Below are 9,220 nucleotides of genomic sequence, written 5' to 3'. Positions count from 1 at the left end.
GGCGCCCTGCAGAGAATCTGAGGAGAGAACCCACCTTCCCACTTCTGAGCCGTCACTTACCGCATCTTTAGCACGTTCCAATTTGGGGCTTCTTATTCCATAGCAAGAAAGGGCAATTAGAGGCTGGTGGATCTTTAACAACTTGCTTAGGATGAGCATTTATATGCAGAAAAGCCCACAGAGACTGCCTCTGTTTCTGTAAGTCGGCCTACCCAAGGATAAATTTAAGCAACCATTTTGACCATGAAATGTCACCAGAAGGTGACAAACCTTGGCACTTTTGTGTTTACTTGATCTTTTTCATTCACTTTTCAGGGGCTGAAGAACAGGCATAACTACGCATCAAGGAATTATTCATATTTAGTGGGTTATGTAACTATCTATTTAACCATAGCACCACATGTATTGTTGCAATTTCTTACCTTATTAAGAGATTTCCCTGCCTATCAGGCAAGATAGTATGGCTGTCTAGGATTCGGGGGCGGGAGGCCTGTTCCATTTGGGTGGCAGCCATTACTGAGTTGGGCTAGATTGGTTAATATGACCCTCTGCTTGACTGGAGCAGCAGCAGCCTGGTAGCACATCTGCATCCCTGCCCTGCAGTGACTCTTGCCCCCCACTGGGGGTGCTGTTGGTCCAGCTATCTAAACAGCAGCAGCTGGACATAGTGGACTGATTCAGGGAGCGCCTTACCCCAGCCAGAACTAGAGACGCTCAAATATCCACCAATTTGGCTCATGACAGTTTTGAACAGGATGCCACTATTTCTACACTATTAATCAACCCATTTGTGAACATTCAGCAAGGCGCTCGATTTTGGGGGGGTAGGTTCTCCCCCCTTTCTCTTCTCTTTGCTTCCACTGTACAACCACTCCATTTACAAGGCAAATGACTTTTCACACAGTCTGACGTTCTACTCTCCACACACACACATTTTTGCACTGCTGCTTTGCTCAGGCAGGCCATTGTTTAAGCAGACAATTAAATTGGTCACAAATCACATAATTCCGTCATTAATAAATGACATGTTAAAAAAAACACCTTATCATTCATTGCCAATCCATTTGAATTGGGAGCATTTTTGCACATGCACAGTTTTGCAGAAACAAGATGTAAATCCATTCAAGTTAATCAGCTCACATTCAAGTAACACAGCTGAGCGAGGCAACTTTAGCTGCTGAACACATTCACAATGAAATTTGCAGCACTCTAGCCAAGACCGTGGCTACCAAAAGCTAACAGGGACCACAGGCAGGACATACCCCCTTGCCAAAAGGGAAAGGTTTCCAGCTCAATTTTGTGTGTGGCATTAAGTGTACTGCGAAACATTCATATATTTTGTAAACTGCACTTGGGAGGGGGTGTGTATGCAGTATGATACATTAAACTACATAGTCAAGAATGAAGACTTCACAGTTTTGCAGTTATATATCAGTCTTTACAATATCTGGCACTATTTGACCCAATACTGGCTATCAGGGGAAAAAAGAAAGAAAAATGAAAGGACCTAAGGCAGAATACAACCTTATTTGTTTATTTCCTCATTAAAATGATAATGAACACTCAGCCCAAGTAAAAGATTATCTCTAATCTTGATTGGTGTCAAAAATATGACCTGTTTAAATTAAATGTATTTCCCACAGCTAGAATCTGAATTGGGGTTAGTTTCAAGGATTTAATGGCAGAAACAGCATCTCTTGGTGTTCAGAAATTGTCCACATGCATATCGTTTTGTGTACCTTTGGCTTCTTTCATGAGAAATAGGAATAAACTCTTTGGCTGCTTGCCTAATTTGGTTACAAATTCTTTTTCAATGAACACTGAGATCTATTTGAATTCCAAACTGAAAACATCCATTTCAAAGCTTTTAATTCCCTGCCTTACATGAGCCAAAAGACCCTCTGACTTTGGAGACTTGGGAGGATGTAACTACACAAACGGGGTGTCTCTAGCACCACTGCCAAACATGTTCCTCCTATCATGCTTGGCACTTGACACCACTTCCAAAAAACCCCCACAAAACCAAACCTTCACACTGCTCAAGAATGCAAACTTAAAATAGCAGTATCTCTAGCCTTGTGAAACGGCATCTTGGAATCTAACTGTCACTGTGAAACAATTTATGGCGGCCAGTTAATTTCAGTGGTTCCCCCTTTTCTGTCCCTCCCTCCTCTTTCCTCTCCTCTCAAAGCAGATTTGTTTTTGCCAGTTCTGGTTTGGGGGGTTAACGTTCCATCTGGCACCCACTGGAAAGGATCCTAATGGGACCGTTTCAATTATGAATAATTTGTAACTGATGGGGAGAAGCCACAAGGGAAGAGGGAAGGGCAGCTGAAGGGGAGAAAGACCGGAATGGCGAGAACCAGACAAAAGACAGGCCGGCTGTCACGTGGTTGTGGAGCCAGGTTTTTGATCAAGTGTACATATGACATGTAACCACATCCATCAGTTTACCTGTATGATTCAAGGGTTTGTCTCATTCACACATTAAGATTTTTAAAATCTATCTATCTAATAGTGAGTGTGGCCCCCATCTGCGGATATCTACATCTGCGGATTGGAGCCACACCAACACTAAACAGATTTTCCTACAAACTTGGGAGACCCCTCCAGGTTTCCAGAAAAATCTGAAATCTTAAAAAGAATACGTGGGAGGGGGCTTAAATCCCCCCTGAAATAAAAAAAGTGTTGTCCGATGCATGCAAAGACAACACACTTACTGTGACTCTGCGGTGGCAGACATTGGAGGCCACTAAAACCTAACTAAAACTACTAGCAAAGTCAGCACAATCATGCAAAAGACCCATTTGAACTGCAGCCTCTCTATAATTCCCCAGAAGCCCTTTGAAGAAGTTTTAAATCCAGACTTTCCTGAAGGCCATTGGCAAATGTGACTGGGGAAGCTCTTCCATAAAGTGAGGGATGCAACTGAAAAAGCCTACTAACAGGATGCAGCATAAACACTTTCTTTCCATGCACCATGGACTGGGTCCAAATCAGGCCCTGCACATCTGGGAACTGAGTTCCCACTGGGAAACTCACAAGTGGCATGTCTGACTCTGAATGGACCTGGAGTCGACCTAAGGACTATGTGAACTGCAGCATCATGTAGGTATGCAATGGATACCTTTGGCCTTGCCCACAAGATGAGGCACAAGCTGTGTTTCTTTTCAGTCCTGAATCCACATGAAGGCTGTGGAAAACATGAGGCCAAAAAGACCCAAACTATCTCATTGTCCAGTTGTGTTTCTGAAGCACATAAGAACATAAGAGAAGTCAATGTTGGATCAGGCCAATGGCCCATCCAATCCAACATCTGTCACACAGTGGCCAGAAATAACAGGTGCCATCAGGAGGTCCAGCAGTGGGGCCAGGACACTAGAAACCCTCCAACTGTTGCCCCTCCCCAAGCACCAAGAATACAGAGCATCATTTGCCCCCGAGTTCCTCTCTATACCTTGTGGCTAATGCCACTGATGGACCTCTGCTCCATATCTTTATGTAATTTCCTCTTGAAGCCGTCCATGCTTTTAGCCACCCGCACCTCCTGTGGCAGTGAATTCCATGTGTTAATCACTCTTTGGGTGAAGAAGTACTTCCTTTTATCTGTTCTAACCCGACTGCTGAGCAATTTCACTGCGCCCACGAGTTCTTGTATTGTGAGAAAGGGAGAAAAGTGCTTCTTTCTCTACCTGCTCTATCCCATGCATAATCTTGTAAACTTCTATCATGTCAGCCATCATTTCTTCAAGCTAAAGAGCCCCAAGTGCTTTAACATAAGAAGAAAAGATTGGATTTATACCCCGCCTTTCACTCAGAGTTTCAGAGCAGCTTACAATCTCCTTTCCTTTTCTTTCCTGTCCCCACAACAGGCACCCTGTGAGGTAGGTGGGACTGAGAGAGCTCTAGAACTGCTCGTGAGAGAACAGCTCTAAGAGAACAGCTCTAAGAGAACTTGTGTCTGACCCAAGGTCACACCAGCAGCTGGATGTGGAAGAGTGGGGAATCAAACCAGGTTCTCCCAGATTAGAGTCTGTGTTCTTAACCACTGCACCAAACTGCCTCTTGTCTGACAATTTTTCTGTGAGTATGATGGCCTGACTGTACTCTGCTCTCTGTTCTATAACTGATTTCTTAGTACTGATTTATGGATGATTAAACTGCTTTTAACGAACCAGCCATGATTCATAGTTGGGTACCTTTGTTCTTTTTTTAATGCCCCCCGTAGGGGATTTTTTTATTGCATTTTCTATAAACTACAACAAAATTAGGGAGGGAATCTACAAACTATAGGAGAAAGTAAAGAAAACCCACTAAAACCCAAGAGATGGTGGGCATACATACTGCTTTACAAGTTAGCTTTTAACTCAACATTTGATTCCAATTCATTGAATGTGGTCATCTGATAATCTATTAATACCTAAGTAAAAATTTAAACACCACCATATCTGACTTCTTAAAGAGTAATAAAAGAATTACTTATAACAAAACATTGTAAGAGATTTCAGAGTGCAATAACATCTCATTTTTTATACTTTTTCTTTCTCAAGTGGTAGCTTGTCTTTGGGGCTGCTGCCCCCAGTTTAGAGTCTGAGTTCTCATCTGAAGATGCCACTGCTCCCTCTTCTTCACTTTCTTTGGTGCTGCCTTCTTCCTCCTCTTCTTTTTCTCCTGCTGGGTGAATATGTTGATGCAGAAATTCACATGCCTTTTCAACAGAGTCAATTTTTTCTTTCTTGTCCATAAATTTAAAGATTGTGCCTTCGGGTACAAACCATCTGTAGGGGATGTTGTTCTTCTGTAGAAATAAAACCAAGTCTCTGTATTTTCTTCTTTTCCTTTTTATTTCAAACGGGATGTCCTTCAACACTTTTTTTTCTTTGTCCTTGACTTTCAATGTGGTTCCATTTGTCATTTTGAGAATTTGATCTCTCACTTGTCTTCTGGAGAATTTTATAATAACTTCCCCTGGCAGATTATTCTTTCTTGTAAAATCTGAATACGACCTATAGATTGTATCAATTTCACTTTGAAGTATGTTCGCTTTATATCTGCCATAGGGCCTAAAGCCTCACTCATAATCTGCTTCAGATTCTACCCCTTCTCTTCCGGAACACCTTGAAATCTTAGAACATAGCTTGCTCTTTCCACTTGTAGTTGTAACAAATGAGACTCCTCCGTTTGTCTCCTTTTCGCCATCACCTGCAGTTGTTTTTTAAGCTTCTTGGTGTTGGCATCCACTACTTTCAGTTCTTGCTCAGTTTTATATGTTTTTTTAGTTATCTCAGTTAGTTGGGTTTGCTGTGCATCCAACTTGTGGTGCAGTGCCATGACTTGTTGCAGCAGAGGGCACAAAACTTCAGTCAACATCTTTTGCAGCTCTGTAGTTGTGTCCTGTCTAGGCACAGAACTTGCTGGCCTGGCAGTTCCGGCGAAGCTTAGGTTTCACTTGCTTGTCTTTCTCGTCCTGCCTCGTGGGCACCATGTTTGGGAATTGTTTACTTTTTATAAAAGTTATCGCAGTCTCTGGTACTCTTAAATCCACCTGGTAAGTTCTTAAATGCTCTTTATTTCAATCCGTCTTGCTTCATTATCCCACCCCCCTTTTCATAGTAGCTCAAAGTTCACTTAGTTTTTCTTAGTGGGGGAGAGTTCCATCCCCCACCCCCGCTTTCAAAGGGGAGGTTTCGGCTAGTTCTTCGGTGTTTCTCGCTTAGACATTAACGCACATTTCAGCGATAAGTCTGCTTTTGTTTTCAATTTGCTTGGCCACCAAACACTTGCTCCGGTGTGCGATTTCTAGTTCCCATTCAGGACGCTCCGCAGCGGGACCTTCGAGGCATGGAGTAGCCCCCCTTCGCTGGCAGGGTCGCCAGGGGAAGGGCTCTCTAGCACCCCATGGCTGGGAACCCAACGCGAGGGCTCTAGGGGTCGTGCCCCCTCCCAACCATGGGCTGCGGGAGAAAGCGACTGCCATGGTGAATGCCGAAACCCGGAAGCTCGGGTACCTTTGTTCTTGACCACCAGAGAATCTAGTGTGAAAGAATCTAGTAGAAAGGTATGGAACAAAGCCCCTTTCTTTACACTACAAAATCCACCCTCCATACACACTTTCCATGATTGCATCCTGAATGCATCCTGAATGTACTAATCATGAGCTGATGCATCCAAGAAGCAGCAATTCCTCAACATGGAGCCACTCCAAGAATCCATACAATTCCTACTAAACAGCCCTCTTCTCTTCCAGCCACCCTCTGCAATATGTCCTGAGTCAAAGGCCAAGTTCCTGTTCTCGTATAGGTGCCTTCCTTCCCACCCATATGGTGTGAGGGGGTTGGGTTGTTTGACCAACATGAGGGGCCATTTTGGTTACCAGGCATGTCTCACCCTCTCATGATCTCATTTGCTCACTCAGCTGCCTGCCTGGACACCTGCCAGAACCCTCTGAGGCACCGAAAGCTCCTCTTTTGGCTGAAGCAGCCACTGCTCCAGAATTACATGCCAACACTAATGCCGCTTGCCTTGAACTGCATGCTAGGAGGACTCATTTGGACAGCTAGAGAAGGGAAAAGACCCTCTGATGGGTCACAAAATGGCATGACCACGCACCTTGGGTATGGCACCTTCAGACCTACTATCACAGAAATGACAAAGGTGCATCTGGTTTCTGGGAGATTTTAGCAATTTCACAAGGTTTGTATTAGGATGCAAAAGGAGGCCGTACATTTTGCTGGAATTCCCGTAATGTTTTACTGGTTCTCAGGGCTCAATGATGTGCGGAACGTTTCCCCGTAACAGCATAAAGGTTTGCCAGTAACCCATGTAGTCCTGGGTAAGTCAAGGCAGGGATAAGCTGGTATGATGGCAAGATCAACACAGTGGGGCTGGGGGTGACATTGCAAAAGACCCAGGCAGCTCCAGAAGCTGTTGACTCAAACTTCAGTGGAGTTGTCAGAAGTCCTAGTCATTCACTGGCCAAGCTGAAGCCAAGGTGTTAGTCTGAAGGCAAGGGCAGACTGTAAAACAGCCCTGGAGCTGGTGGAGTTGAGTTTGGCTCTGTTTTGGCCCACTGAGCAAGCCTATGGTTGTAGTCATCATCGCTGCAGTCCAGGACCCTGCCAAGTGGCAACCGTGGCACCATCAGCACCATGGAGGCTGCTGTGCTCTGCTTGTTCTTAGCAGGAGTGGACTGGGAGGAAAAAATGGCCACTGAAAAGGGCCCCAGCCCTGCCTTCCCCAGCCCTATCCCTCCAGGGAGGGAGGCAGTAAGACCCAGCTTCCTTACCTGGCTAGCCCCATGCCTTGTGGGCCTCAAGTGGGCTCGGTGCCACCTCCTGTGCATGGCTCAGGCAGGTCAGACACCACCCTTCTCACCCCTGGGATGGCTTGACCCAGGTGGGGAGGCATGCCATTGGCCCACCCGGAAAGGTTCATAAATGGCCAATCTGCTCGCTCGTAACCACCAGAGGCCTTCTATAGCAGTGGCTCCTCAGGAACTTCCCTGGTAAATTAAAGGGCCGATCCATTGCTGCTGAAGGAAGTGGGAACTCGAGGAGATGGCAGACAAATGGAGAAACAGCTGCCTGGCCTGGCAGTAGAGTACAGGAAGGTCACAGTGACCAACCTGGACTGTTGCCCAGGCAAAAGACCCAGCTCTGATGAAGAAGCAAATCTACATGGGCCAAGTGAGGGACAGCCTCTGGGTTGTGTAAGGAAAGACCCAGGCTGGAGAAGCTAATACGGGGTCCTTCATGCCCTCCACTCATCAAGCTAGAGTGGTTCACCACAGAGGAGACCCTGCATGCAGGCTAGGAAGTGCCTTGTTCAAAAGCCCTGGTTGGGCCTAACAGGTTCTTGCCCACTTTTATCTCTGGTGCTGAGTAAGTTGTATTTCTACTGAAAAGCCTCCTCCCCTTGTGCCAGTCTGAACTGGGTCTCTGTACACCTGGCAAGTTTAAAGGATTGCTTGGAGTTTCATGCTCAGCACTCGAAAGTTATCAGGCAGTTAAGCCCTCACAGTGTACAGATGAAGAAACTGCGCAGGCGAGTGGGCCAGTGTTGTGGTTCCTGCCCACATGAACTTTGCCCTGTCTTCCGAGTGGCATGGACAGAAACCCTGGGGAAGCAGTTCCCACACTGCTAATGTAGGAGCCCCCCCGCCCCCGGTTCAGCGTCCCTGAAATGGCCAGGCAAGTTAAAAAAGTTTGTATGGCAACTCAATAAGTGCTTCCAGATCAGGCCACTGTCCAGGCAATAATCATCAGGCATTTTGCAGTGACTTGGTAGGAAAATATCCCCCCCTTCTGTGAAGTTGCCAGTTCAACTCCCATCATTTGCACTGGTGCCCCAATCAGCAGGGCCAGCATCAGGAACAGGTCCTGGTGGGCAGTTCTTGAGGCCCAGGGTCCTGGGAGACCCAGTAGCAATGGGAATCACAGCCTGCCCTCTCTTTAGAGCTGTCAACCTCCAGGTGAGGGCTGGAGTTCTCTCAGAATTAGCTGTTTTATTGCAAAAGAATTTCAGAAAGAGACTAGAATAATAGATTGTTGAATTACAAGTTATTACAATATTGCGGACAATGGAACCCCAGGGCTTAATAGAGATATCAGGTTCTTATCTCACTACACATACTAAGTCACTCATCTGTTAATTCTGTATGCTAATTTGCTGCTATTCACAGGTTTCACCAACTGCTTTATTCAAAATCTTAGCTATACTTATCGCTCAGTTATTTATGCATCTTCACTCTAATTAGCCCTTCCTGGCAACTACCCCCCCAACTATATGTAATGTTTGGTGAAGTTTCAATGTATCTGAAGAAGTGTGCATGCACATGAAAGTTTATACCCAGAATTAAACTTTGTTAGTCTTCAAGGTGCCACCGGACTCAAACTTTGTTCAGAATTACAACAGATATCCAGCCTAATGAGATCAGTTCCACTGAAGAAAATGGCAGTTTTTGAAGGTGGGCTCTTCCAGGGTCCTTTTCCTCCACAAATCCCCACTCTTCCCAGGCTCCATCCCTAAATCTTAAGGAGTCTGCCAAACCTCACTTAGTATCCCTGCCCCCCCCCTTTTTGGTGAGTTGTGTGTGTGTGGACGTGCTTGCAAGCCTGGAAGTCATGGTGACTTCTAGCGACCCCTAGTGGGGCTAGGATGTTTTCAGAGAGGTGGCTTGATTGCATGTCTCTGCATCCCGATCCCTGGTATTCCTTGGAGG

The sequence above is a fragment of the Gekko japonicus genome, unplaced genomic scaffold, assembly GCF_001447785.1.
Source record: "Gekko japonicus isolate JY-2015 unplaced genomic scaffold, Gekko_japonicus_V1.1 scaffold36, whole genome shotgun sequence".
Taxonomy (NCBI): domain Eukaryota; kingdom Metazoa; phylum Chordata; class Lepidosauria; order Squamata; family Gekkonidae; genus Gekko; species Gekko japonicus.
The sequence above is the reverse complement of the archived record's forward strand: the minus strand, read 5'-3'. Positions refer to the sequence as shown.